This window comes from Dasypus novemcinctus, chromosome 9 (genome assembly GCF_030445035.2).
Source record: "Dasypus novemcinctus isolate mDasNov1 chromosome 9, mDasNov1.1.hap2, whole genome shotgun sequence".
In the NCBI taxonomy this organism is placed as follows: domain Eukaryota; kingdom Metazoa; phylum Chordata; class Mammalia; order Cingulata; family Dasypodidae; genus Dasypus; species Dasypus novemcinctus.
Genome location: NC_080681.1, coordinates 114357657 through 114370266, shown reverse-complemented (window position 1 = coordinate 114370266; position 12610 = coordinate 114357657).

Sequence of the window (12610 nt, the reverse complement as noted above, 5' to 3'; positions counted from 1 at the left end):
GAGGGCTCATGGAAAGCAAAATGGCCAGTGAGGAGGGAGTGCTGGGTCCTGGCCTCCCCAGCACTGCAAACCACGAAAGGTCCAGCCTCTGCGGGGACTGACCACTTACTCCCTCACTTCAAATCTCCTCCAGAAGGTTGCGCAGGCTAGCGCACACTGAGGATATAAAAACAGTGAACTGGCCTCTCACAACCAGGGTACTGTTGTTATGGGCCAGGTAGTGTGCTTTTACTTTTTTTTTTAAACAGTTTTACTGATGAAAATTAAAATGTACATATCTGGGAAGTGGATGTGGCTCAAGCAATTGGGCTCCCATCTACCATACAGGAGGTCCAGGGTTCAATGCCCAGGGCCTCCTGGTGAAGGCACGCTGGCCTGTGTGGGGAGCTGGCCCATGCGGAGTGCTGGCCCATGCAGTGAGCTGGCGCAGCAAGATGATGCAACAAAAAGAGACATAGAAGAGAGATAATAAGAGACGCAGCAGACCAGTGAGCTGGAGGTGGCACAAGAGAATGATCACCTCTCTCCCACTCCAGAAGATCCCAGGATTGGTTCCCAGAGCTTCCCAATGAGAATACAAGCAGACACAGAAGAACACAGTGAATGGACACAGAGAGCAGACAATGGAGGGATGGGGGAGAAATAAATAAATAAAACTTTTTTTTTAGATGTACAGTTCTAAAGTGTCCAATTTGATATGTTTTGACATATGTATGCACCCATGAAACTAACATCACAAGAGCAAATATACCCATGATCCCCGAAAGTTTTCTTCTTTGTAAACCCCCCTCCTGCCCCTGCTGCCCCTCCCTCATCTTCATCCCTACTTGGTGTGATCTTTTGATTTTAAACATTATAACAGGTGGGTAACAGTATCTCATTGTGGGGTGTTTTGGGGTTTGTTTTTTTTTTAAAGATTTATTTTTTATTTATTTCTCTCCCCTTCCCTGCCCTCTCTACCCCAGTTGTCTGCTCTCTGTGTCCATTCACTGTGTGTTCTTCTGTGTACGCTTGTACTCTTGCCAGTGGCACCCAGAATCTGTGTCACATTTTGTTGCATCATCTTGCTGCATCAGTTCTCTATGTGTGCAGCACCACTCACAGGTAGGCTGCACTTTTTTCACGCTGGGCAGCTTTCCTTACGGGGCGCAACTTGCGTGTGGCACGGCACTCCTTGCGTGCATCAGCACTGCGCATGGGCCGGCTCCACACGGGTCAGGAGGCCCTGGGTTTGAACCTTGGACCTCCCATGTGGTAGGCAGACACCCTATCCATTGGGCCAACTCCACTTCCCTCACTGTGGTTTTAAATTAGATTTCTCTAATGGCTAACGATGCTGAGTATCTTTTTATGTGCTTATTTTCCATCCGTATGTCTTCACTGGTGAAGTGCCTGTTCAAATCTTTGCCCATGTTTTTATTGGGTTATTTCATTTTATGATGATTTAGAGTTCTTCATGGATTCTAGATATGAGTCACTGGTTAGATACAAGATTTGTAAATATTTTTCTTCAATCTGTGACTTGACTTCTCATTCTCTGAACTGTCTTTTACTTTTTCTTTTATGAATCATGCTTTTGAGGATGTGTAAAAAAAAATCTTTGCCTAAGCTAATAGCACAAAAATTGCCACTATTTTCTTCCAAAATTTTATAATTTTAAGTTTCACATTCAGGTCTATGATACATTTTGAGTTAAATTTTGTATATGGTGTGCAAGGCACTGTGCTTTACTGGTACCATCTCATGCCAACCTTGCACTGTCCCTGCAAAATAGTTCCATGCTGTTTGGTTGACCTCAGCAAGGTGACCTTGCAGGATATAACCAAGGCCTTCTTTCTCAAGAGCTGTATGCTAAAGCTCTAAGTTATGGAATTCTATTTACTTTATAATGTTAACCTTAAAAACAACTTAGTGTTTGACTTCTGAGAAGATGGTGGATTAGAGAGACCGAGGATTCTCTTCAATAAAAGAAAAATAGCTAGAGGACAGGCAGAAATGGCCTGGAAAAAAAATGTTCTAGGGTTTAGGACACCAGGAAAAGGTTGGACACCAACTCAAACAGAGAGGAGCACAGGAAAATAATCCTGATGGAAAGACCATGAGTAGAAGCAGCAGCTGCGGCCACCAGTGCCCTTCCCCCACTCTACAAGCAGACAATTTGGAAATCTCCAGCCTTGGGCCTTCTGCTACAGACAGCAGGGAGCCACCTAAACAGGAAATGGGAAACAGAGGGATGCAGGCTAAGGCTGATTCAGCTTTTGGCCAACAATTTGGTCTGCCGTGTCCCATGAAACTTTCCAGGCCAGAAGGAGCCACGTTCATCATTTGCCTGGGGAGCCGGCATGGGACTAAAGAGATCCAACCCTCTCAGTCACCCTCCCTACTGACCAAGACTGGTTGCTAAGGATGCAGAGGAGAGTGGAATTACTTCCTGCCCAGGAAAAGGGAGGGGACTGGGAGCAAGGGTTGGAGAACAGCCTCTGAGAAAGTTTGAATTGGGAGGCTCTTAGCCTCCAGGGGATCCTTTGTCACACTGTTGCAGGTCTGTGTTGCAGCTCTGATTGGGCTTTGAATTAAGAGGGCTGTCAAAGAGCGCCATCTTCTGGCAGACCAAGGAAGTGAATGTGAGGAAATTAAAAGTTAATAACAAGCAACTAAAGAAAACATGGATAAATGGGACCTACTTAAACTTTTGTGATTCAAAGGACTTTGTCAAGGTGAAAAGGCAGCCTACTCAATGGGAGAAAATATTTGGAAACCATACATCTGATAAGGGTTTGATTTTCATTCTCTATAAAGAGATCATACAACTCAACAATAAAAGAGCAAGCAATCCAATTTAAAAATGGGCAAAAGATTTAAATAGACATTTCTCAAAGAGGAAATACAAATGCCAAAAAGTACATGAAAAAACATTCCATACTACTAGGTATTAGGGAAATGCAAATCAAAACAACAATGAGATATCATCTCACACTGCACAGAATGGCCATTTTTAAAAAATAAGTGCTGGCAAGGATGTAGAGAAATAGGAACACTCCTTCACTGTTGGTGGGATTGTAAAATGATGCAGCCTCTGTGGAAGACAGTTTGGCAGTTCCTTAGGAAGCTATACATAGAACTGCCATATGATCTAGCAACTCCTCTACTAGGACTATATCCAAAAGACTAAAAACTGCAACACAAATAGATAGCTGCACACTGATGTCCATAGCAACATTATTCACAATTGCCAAAAGATGGAAAAAACCCAAGTGTCCATCAACCAATGAGTGGATAAACAAAATGTGGTATATACATATGATGGAATACTATGCTGCAATAAGAAGAAATTAAATTGGGACACATATGATAACATGGACAAATCTTGGAGACACTATGCTAAGTGAATAAGCCAGACACAAAAGGACAAATATTGCATGGTCTCATTAGTATAAACTAAATACAAAGAATAAATGCATGGAGTTAAAACCTAGAGTGTAGGTATTAGGAGATAAGAGGGTTGAAAAGAACTACTGATGTTCAATGCATGTAGCCATTTTAATTAACTTGATTGTAAAAGTGTGGAAATGAACAGACTTGATGGTAACACATTATAGTGAGCAGCAGCTGTTTATAAATGGAATTGTGGCTGAAAAGGATAGTCTAGGGATGTAAATGTCAATTAAAAGAAAGCTAGAGAATAATCTAGGGACTGAATAACACAGGGAACCCAGAGGTGGATTAGAATTGTGGTTGATGGTACAAATGGAAGAGTGTCCTGTGAGCTAGAGCAGATGTATGTCACTATTGCAGGGGGGTGGGAATGTGGAGAAGTATGGGAAAAAGACAATTGGTGTGACCTATGGATTGTGGTTAACAGCAATACTGTAACATTCTTGCTTCAAGGCCGAAGGTATACTGTGTTGATAAGAAGGGGTATGGAAAAAGTGTGCCAAATGTGCCCTATGGACAATGGTTGGTGGTAATAGTCTGAAGATATTATCTCATAATCTGTAACAAATATTTCACCATGGTGTGGTATGGTGGTGAAAGGTTGTTGTATGGGAATTCTACATTTGTATGATTGTTTTGCAAGTTCACAACCTCTGTAATAAAATATATTAAAAAAATAATAGGGTGGGGTTGGGGGAAAATATACCAAATGTAGGATATAAACTATATTTAATAGTAATATTTTGATGATGCTCTTGCATAGTTTGTAACAAATGTTTCACAACAATGCAAGGTGTTGGTGGAGACGTGCTATATGGGACCCCTGTATGATATGCATGTTTATTTTGTAAGTTTACAATTGTACTATACACTTATTGTTTGTGTATGTTCATGTATGAATGATATACTTCGATAAAAATATATTTTTTAAAAAGTAAATAAGTGAAAGAGGCTTTTTCACCTTTAGAGCCTCCCTTCTCCTAGGCCCTTGGAAGCAGGTCTGCAACCCATCACTGGGTCCATGTCCCAGATTTGAGCAACTAACAGGGACAATCCTAAAGAACTAGAACAGGCTGAACCAAGAATCAAAGAATCACACACACAGCCATGTATGTGGTAATACACAGCCTCCTGCCACTAAATCCTATGAAAGAGAGAGAAAGAGAGTATCAGAGTAAACTCACCATCATAATCAGATGCCTAGACATCACCACAAAGTAGAAGCCATACTAAGAAGATGGAAGAAATGGCCCAAGCAAAGGAATATATCAGAGCCCCAGATGAGACACAGGATTTGAGACAACTAATCAATGACAGTCACACAAATTTCCAAAATCAAAATAATGGGTTTAAAGACAATATGGCTAAAGAAATAAAGGACATCAACAAGACACTGAGGGAAGTGGATGTGGCTCAACTAGTAGAGCATCTGTCTACCACATGGAGGATCCAGGGTTCAAACCCAAGACCTCCTGACCTGTGTGGTGAGCTGGCCCATGTGCGGTGCTGCTGCATGCAAAAAGTGCTGTGCCACACTGGGAGCCCCCGCGTAGGGGTGTCCCATGTGCAAGGAGTGCACCCCATAAGGAGAGCCACCCCACGTGAAAAAAAAAAAAAACGCAGTCCACCCAGGAGTGGCACCGCACACAGAGAGCTGACACAGCAAGATGACACAACAAAAAAGAGACGCAGTTTCCCAGAGCCACTGGATAATGCAAGAAGATGCAGAACACGCTGTGAATTGACACAGAGAGCAAACAATGGGAGGAAAGGGAGATAAATAAATAAATCTTTTAAAAAGTAAATAAATACAACACTGAGTGAGCATGAAGAAGAATTTGAAAACCTGAATAGAAAAATAACAGAGCTCATGAGAATGAAAGACATGATAGGTGAGATCAAAAACACTTAAAGGCATACATACTGGGAATGATAGAAGAAAGAATAGGTGATACAGAGGACACAATAGGGAAGTGAACATGCTCAACTGATAGAGCTTCCGCCTACCATATGGAGAGCCCAGGGTTCAATACCCAAGGCCTCCTGATCTGTATGGTAATCTGGCCCACACACAGCACTGCCGTGCGCAAGGAGTGCCATGCCATGCAGGGGAGCCCCCATGTAGGGGAGCCCCATGCACAAGGAGTGAACCCCACAAGAAGAACCACCCCACATGATAAAAGCACAGCCCACCCAAGAGTGGTGCTGCACACACGGAGAGCTGATGCAACAAGATAATGCAACAAAAGAGACACAATTTCCTAGTGCCTCTGGATAATGCAAGCAAACACAGAACACACAGCGAGTGGACACAGAGAGCAGACAACAGGGTGGGGAGGGAAGGGGAGAGAAATACATAAATAATAAAGCTTTTTTTTTAAAAAAAAAAAGACACAACAGCTGAAATTAATAGAAGAACAGAGAGAAAAAAGTATGGGAAAAATTCAGGAAGTTGAATGATAACATGAGGCATATCGACACATGTTATAGGAGTTCCAGAAGAAGACGAGAAGGTTAAAGGGGCAGAAAGGTTATTTGAGGAGATAATGGCTGAAAAATTTTCCAACTCTAATGAAAGCAATGAATTTGCATGTCCAAGAAGCTCAGCATACCCAGTCAGAATAAATCCAAATAGAAGTGCTCCAAGAAACATACTACACAGAATGTCAAGCATCAAAGATAAAGATAAAATTCTGTAAGCAGCAAGGGAGAAGTAACCTATCACATTCCAGAAAAGTTCAATAAGATTTACTACAGATTTCTCATCAGAAATATGGAGGCAAGAATACAGTGGTATGATACAATTAGGATATGGAAAGAGAAAAATTGCCAGCCGAGAATTCTTTATCTGGCAAAATTGTCCTTCAAATATGAAGGTGAGTTTAAAATAGTCACTAATGAAAAGAAACTAAGTTTGTACAAAAGACTCCACCTTTGCAGGAGGTATTAAAGGGAGCCTTATAGCCTGAAAGAAAAGACAGGAGAGTGAGGCTTGAAGGGGAATGTAGAAGGCAAGATTAGTAGAAAGGATAATCAAAAGAGTAAAAAGACCAACAAAAATAAGATATGACATATGAAAACCAAGGAATAAAATGGTGGAAGTAAATAATACATTTACGGTAATATCATTGAACATGAATGGATTAAACTCCCCAATCAAAAGATATAGTCTGGCTGAATGGATTTTTTTAAAATGAGCCATCTATATCCTACCTGCAAAAGACTCACCTTAGACCCAGGGATACAAACCAGCTAAAAGTGAAAGGATGGATAAAGATATTCCATGCAAACAGTAATAAAAAAAGAGCAGTGGTAGCTATACTTATAGTGGGAAAAATAGACATTAAAGGCAAAAAAATGTATAAAAGATACAGAAGGCCTATAATGGCCTTAATAAAAAGGACAATCCACCAGAAAGAAATAGTCATAAATATTTATGCACCTAACAAGGGTGCTCCAAATACATAAGGCAAACTCTGGCAAAACAGAAGGGAGAAATAGACACCTCCAAAATAATAGTTAGAGACTTCAACACACCACCCACATCATTAGCTAGAACTAGAAAGAAGATCAACAAGGAAACAGAGAACTTAAACAGTATGATAAATAAGCTACACCTAACAGACATATACAGAACACTGCATCCCAAATCATGGTTTCTACATTCTTCTCAAGTGCTCATGGATCTTTCACCAGGATAGATCACATGTTGGGTCACAAGGCAGGACTCAATAAATATAAAAAGACTGAAACTATACAAAGCACCTTCTCAGATCATAATGGAATGAAACTCAGGAAATGAATAATAGATGGGAAAGGGGGAAGTCTGCAAATGTGTAGAGGCTACACAACACACTCCTAAATAATCAGTGGGTCAAAGAAGAAATTTAATTGAAATTAGTATATATATTGAGACAAATGAAAATAAGAACACAATGCATCAAAGTTATGGGACACAGTGAATGAAATGCTGAGAGGGAAATGTATAGCCCTAAACACCTATATTAAAAAAGAAGAATGGGCAAGCAGACTTGGCCCAGTGGTTAGGGCATCCATCTACCACATGGGAGGTCCACAGTTCAAACCCCGGGCCTCCTTGACCCGTGTGGAGCTGGCCCATGTGCAGTGCTGATGCGTGCCCTGCCATACAGGGGTGTCCCCTGCATAAGGGAGCCCCACATGCAAGGAGTGTGCCCCGTAAGGAGAGCTGCCCAGTGCGAAAGAAAAGTTCAGTCTGCCCAGAAATGGCACCGCACACACGGAGAGCTGACACAACAAGATGATGCAACAAAAAGAAACACAGATTCCTGTGCTGCTGACAACAACAGAAGCAGACAAAGAACACGCAGCAAATAGACACAGAGAACAGACAACTGGGGTGGGGGGTAAGGGGAGAGAAATAAATAAAATAAAAATAAAATTAAAAAAGGATGGGCTAAAATCAAAGATCTAACTGAACAACTGAAGAAACTAGGGAAAAAAACAGTAAACCATTCCCAAAGTAAGCAGACAGAAAGAAGTAATAAAGATCAGAGCAGAAATAAATGAAATTGAAAACAACAGCAACAAAAAAAACAATAAAGAATATTAACAAAACCAAAAGCTGGTTCTTTGAAAAAGATCAATAAAATTGACGAACACTTAGCTAGACTAATGTATTAGTTAGCCAAAGGGGTGCTGGTGCAAAATACCAGAAATCCGTTTGCTTTTACAAAGGATATTTATTTGGGGTAGAAGTCTACAGTTACCAGGCCAGAAAGCATAAGTTACTTCCTTCGCCAAAGAATTTTGCCATGTGTTGGAGTAAAATGCCTGCCAACATCTGCCAGGGTTCAGGCTTCCTGCGTTCCTCTCTTCCCGGGACTTGCTTTTCTCCAGGTTCAGTGTTCCTCTCTTCCTGGGGCTTGCTCCTCTCTGGGCTCAGGGTTCCTGTCTTGCTGGGTCTTGCTTCTCTTTCCTCACAACCCAACTCCTCTGTGTGCTAACTTCCTGGGGCACCAGATCAAGACACCAGCATCAAAACTCCAATGTCAAAACTCCAACTAACTCCTCCGCTCTGCCATGTAGTATTATCTGTGAGTCCCCACCCACAAAGGGGGCGGGGACTCAACATCCTGCAGGTGTGGTGCAATCAAAGCCCTAACCATAATTTAATCACACCCAGGTACAGACCAGTTTACAAACATAATCAATATTTCTTTTGGGAATTCATCAATAATATCAGACTGCTACAACTAACAAAAAAAGAGAGAAGATGCAAATAAATAAAATCAGAAATGAAAGGGGCAAGTTACGACTGACCCTACATAAATAAAACATATCATAAGAGGATATTATAAGAACCTGTATGCCAACAAACTAGACAACCTAGACGAAATGGACACAAAAACAACTTACAATGACTCTACAAGAAATACAAGGACTTAACAAACCAATCACATTTAAAGAGGTTGAATCAGTTATCAAAAATCTCCCAACAAAGAAAAGTCCAGAACTAGATGGCTTCACAGGTGAATTCTACCAAGCATTTTAAGAAGAATTAACACCAATCCTGTTTAAACTCCTTGAAAAAAATGAACACGTTCTAAGAAACGTGTTCTTAGAACACGTTTTAAGAAGCCAACATCACCCTAATATCAAAGCCAGATAAAGACACTACAAGAAAAGAAAATTACAGACCAATCTTTCTAATGAACACAGATGCAAAAATTCTCAACAAAATACTTGTAAATAAAATCCAACAGTATATTAAAAGAATTACAGGGAAGCGGACTTGGCCCAATGGATAGGGCGTCCACCTACCACATAGGAGGTCTGCAGTTCAAACCCCGGGCCTCCTTGACCTGTGTGCAGCTGGCCCACACACAGTGCTGATGCGCGCAGGAAATGCCGTGCCACGCAGGGGTGTCCCCCGCGTAGGGGAGCCCCACGCGCAAGGAGTGCGCCCGTAAGGAGAGCCGCCCAGCGTGAAAAAAAGTTCAGCCTGCCAAAGAATGGCACCACACACACGGAGAGCTAACACAGCAAGATGACACAACAAAAAGAGACACAGATTCCCGGTGCCACTGACAACAACAGAAGCGGATAAAAGAACACGCAGCGAATGAACACAGAGAACAGACAACTGGGCCGGGGTGGGTAGGGGAAGGGGAGAGAAATAAATAAAAATAAATCTTTATAAGTAAATAAATAAATAAATAAAAGAATTACAGACCGTGACCAAGTAGAATTTATTCCTGGTATGTAAGAGCGGTTCAACACAAGAAAATAAATTAACATAATATACAATATTAATAAATTAAAGGGAAAAATGCATGGTCATCTCGATGGATGCAGAAAAGGCATTTGATAAAATCTAGCATCCTTTCTTGATAAAAACACTTTGAAAGGTAGGAATAGAAGAAAAATTCCTCAATAAGATAAAAGGCATATATGAAAAACCCACAGCCAACATCGTTCTCAATGGGGAAAGGTTGAAAGCTTTCCCTCTAAGATCAGGAACAAGACAAGGATGCCCACTGCCATCACTGTTGTTCAACATTGTGCTAGACGTTTTAGCTAGAGCAATTAGAAGAAAAAAATCAAAGGCATCCAAATAGGGAAAGAGGAAGTAAAACTTTCACTGTTTGTGGATAACATGATCCTGTACTTAGAAAATCCTGAAGTAACCGTGACAAAACTATTTGAGCTAATAAATGAGTTCAGAAAAGTGGCAGGATACAAGATCCACATGCAGAAATCAGTAATGTTTTTGTACACCAGTACTGAACAATCTGAGGAGGAAATCAGGGGGATAACTCCATTTACAATAACAACAAAAAGATTCAGATACCTAAGAAATAGTTGAACCACAGAAGTACAGGACCTATATTCAGAAAACTACAAAACAATGCTAAAAGAAAAAAAAAGACCTAAACAAATGGAAAGACATTCCGTGTTTGTGGATTGGAAGACTAAATATCATGAAAATATCGACCCTACCCAAACTGATTTATAGATTTAATGCAATACCAATCAAAATTCCAGAAGCCTACTTTACAGAAATAGAAAAGGCAATTACCAAAATCATTTGGAAGGGAAATGCACCCAAATAGCCAAATGCATTCTAAAAAAGAAGAGCGACATGGGAGGAATTTTACTGCCTGGCCTTGAAACATAGTACAAAGCTACAGTGGTCAAAATAGCATGGTACTGCATAAAGATAGACACATTGATTAGTGGAATAGAATTGAGAATCCAGAAACCCTCGCCTCTACAGTCAACCACTTTTGACTAACCTACCAAGTCCATCTTAATGGGACAAAACAGTCTCTTCAACAAATGGTGCTGGGAGAACTGGTTATCTATAACCAAAGAATGAAAGAGGACTCCTATCTCACTCCCTATATAAGAATCAACTCAAAATGGATCAAAGACCTAAATATAAAAGCCAGGGCCATAAAACTACTAGGAGAAAATCTAGAGAAACATCTTCAAGACCTTGTGATAGGTGGTGGTTTCCTGGACCTTATATGCAAAACATGCGCAACAAAAGAAAAAAATCGATAAATGGGACCTCCTCAAAATTAAACACTTTTGCACATCACAGAACTTTGTCCAAAGGATGAAAAGACAGCTGACTCAATGGGAGAAAAAATTGGAAATCACATGTTCGATAAGGGTTTAATATCCACAATATATAGAGATGTTACAACTCAGCAATAAAAAGACAAAGACCCAATTTTTAAAATGGGCAAAAGACTTGAACAGACATTTGTCCAAAAAAGAAATACAAATGGAAAAAAAAAAAACATGAAAAAAATGTTCAACATCACTAATGATTAGGGAAGTTCAAATCAAAACTACAATAAGATAATCATTTCTCACCTATCAGAATGGCCGCTATTAAAAAGAGATAGGAAGAGGATGTGGCTCAAGTGATAGGGCTTCCGCCTACCATATGGGAGGATCTGGGTTCAATCCCTGGGGGCTCCTGGTGAAAAAGAAGAAAAGAAAAACATGCCTGCAAGGTGAGCCAGTACACGTGCGGTGAGCCAAGTGCCCACACGAGTGCCACGCGGTGAGCCGGGTGCCCGTGTGGTGAGGCAGTGCCCGCGCAAGTGAGTCACGCAGCAAGGTGATGACACAACAAAAGAGAGACTAAGGGGAGAGTCAAGGTGAAGCAGAGCAGAAACCAGAAACTGAGGTGGCGCAGCTGACAGGGAACCTCTCTCCACATCAGAGCACCCCAGGATCAAATCCTGGTGAATCCTAGAGGAGAGAAAATGAGATGAGAAGACAAAAAGAGAAGCAGAAGATCACACAGCAAATGGACACAGGCAGCAAAAACAGCAGGGCAGGAGAGGGGGAGGGGGAGAGGGGGAGAGGAGGAGAGGGGGAGGGGGAGGGGAGGGGAGGGGAGAGGGAGGGGAGGGGAGGGGGGAGGAGGAAATAATTCTTTAAAAAATAATAAAATAAAAAGGAAAGTACTTAACTAACTTAAAAAAAAAGAGAACTACAAATGTTGGAGAGGATGTGGAGAGATAGGAACACTTATTCATTCTTGGTAGGAATGCAGAATGGTACAGCCACGTGGAGGACTGTTTGGAAGTTCTTAAAGAAATTGACTATAGACTTGCCACGTGACCCTGCAATACTACTATTTGGTATATACCCAGAAGAACTGAGACCAGTGACGTGAATAGATTCTGCAACCAATGTTCATAGCAGCATTATTCATGACTGCCAAAAGATGGAAATAACCCAGGTATCCATCAACTGATGAATGGATTAAGAAATTGTGGTGTATGCACATGATGGACTATTATGCAGCTATAAGAAGAAATGAAGTGGTGAAGCATATAAGAACATGGATGAACCTGGAGGACGTTATGTTGAGTGAAGCAAGGCAGAGACAAAAGGACAAAACTGTATGATTGTGCAATTAAGAACAAAAATATTGTGTAAACTCATGGAGTTAGTAACTAGAATATGGGTCACCAGAAAATTGAATGAGAGTGGAGAAGGGAGAGCTGAGGGTTCACCTGTGCAGAACTGATAAAAAGGTTGTTTGTTAATCTCTGGAAATGAATAGAAATGGTGAAAGCAAAACATAATGTTTGTAAATAGCAGTGCCATTATATGATATGACAGTGGTTGAAAAGGAAAGTCTAAGTCCATGTATATTATTAATACT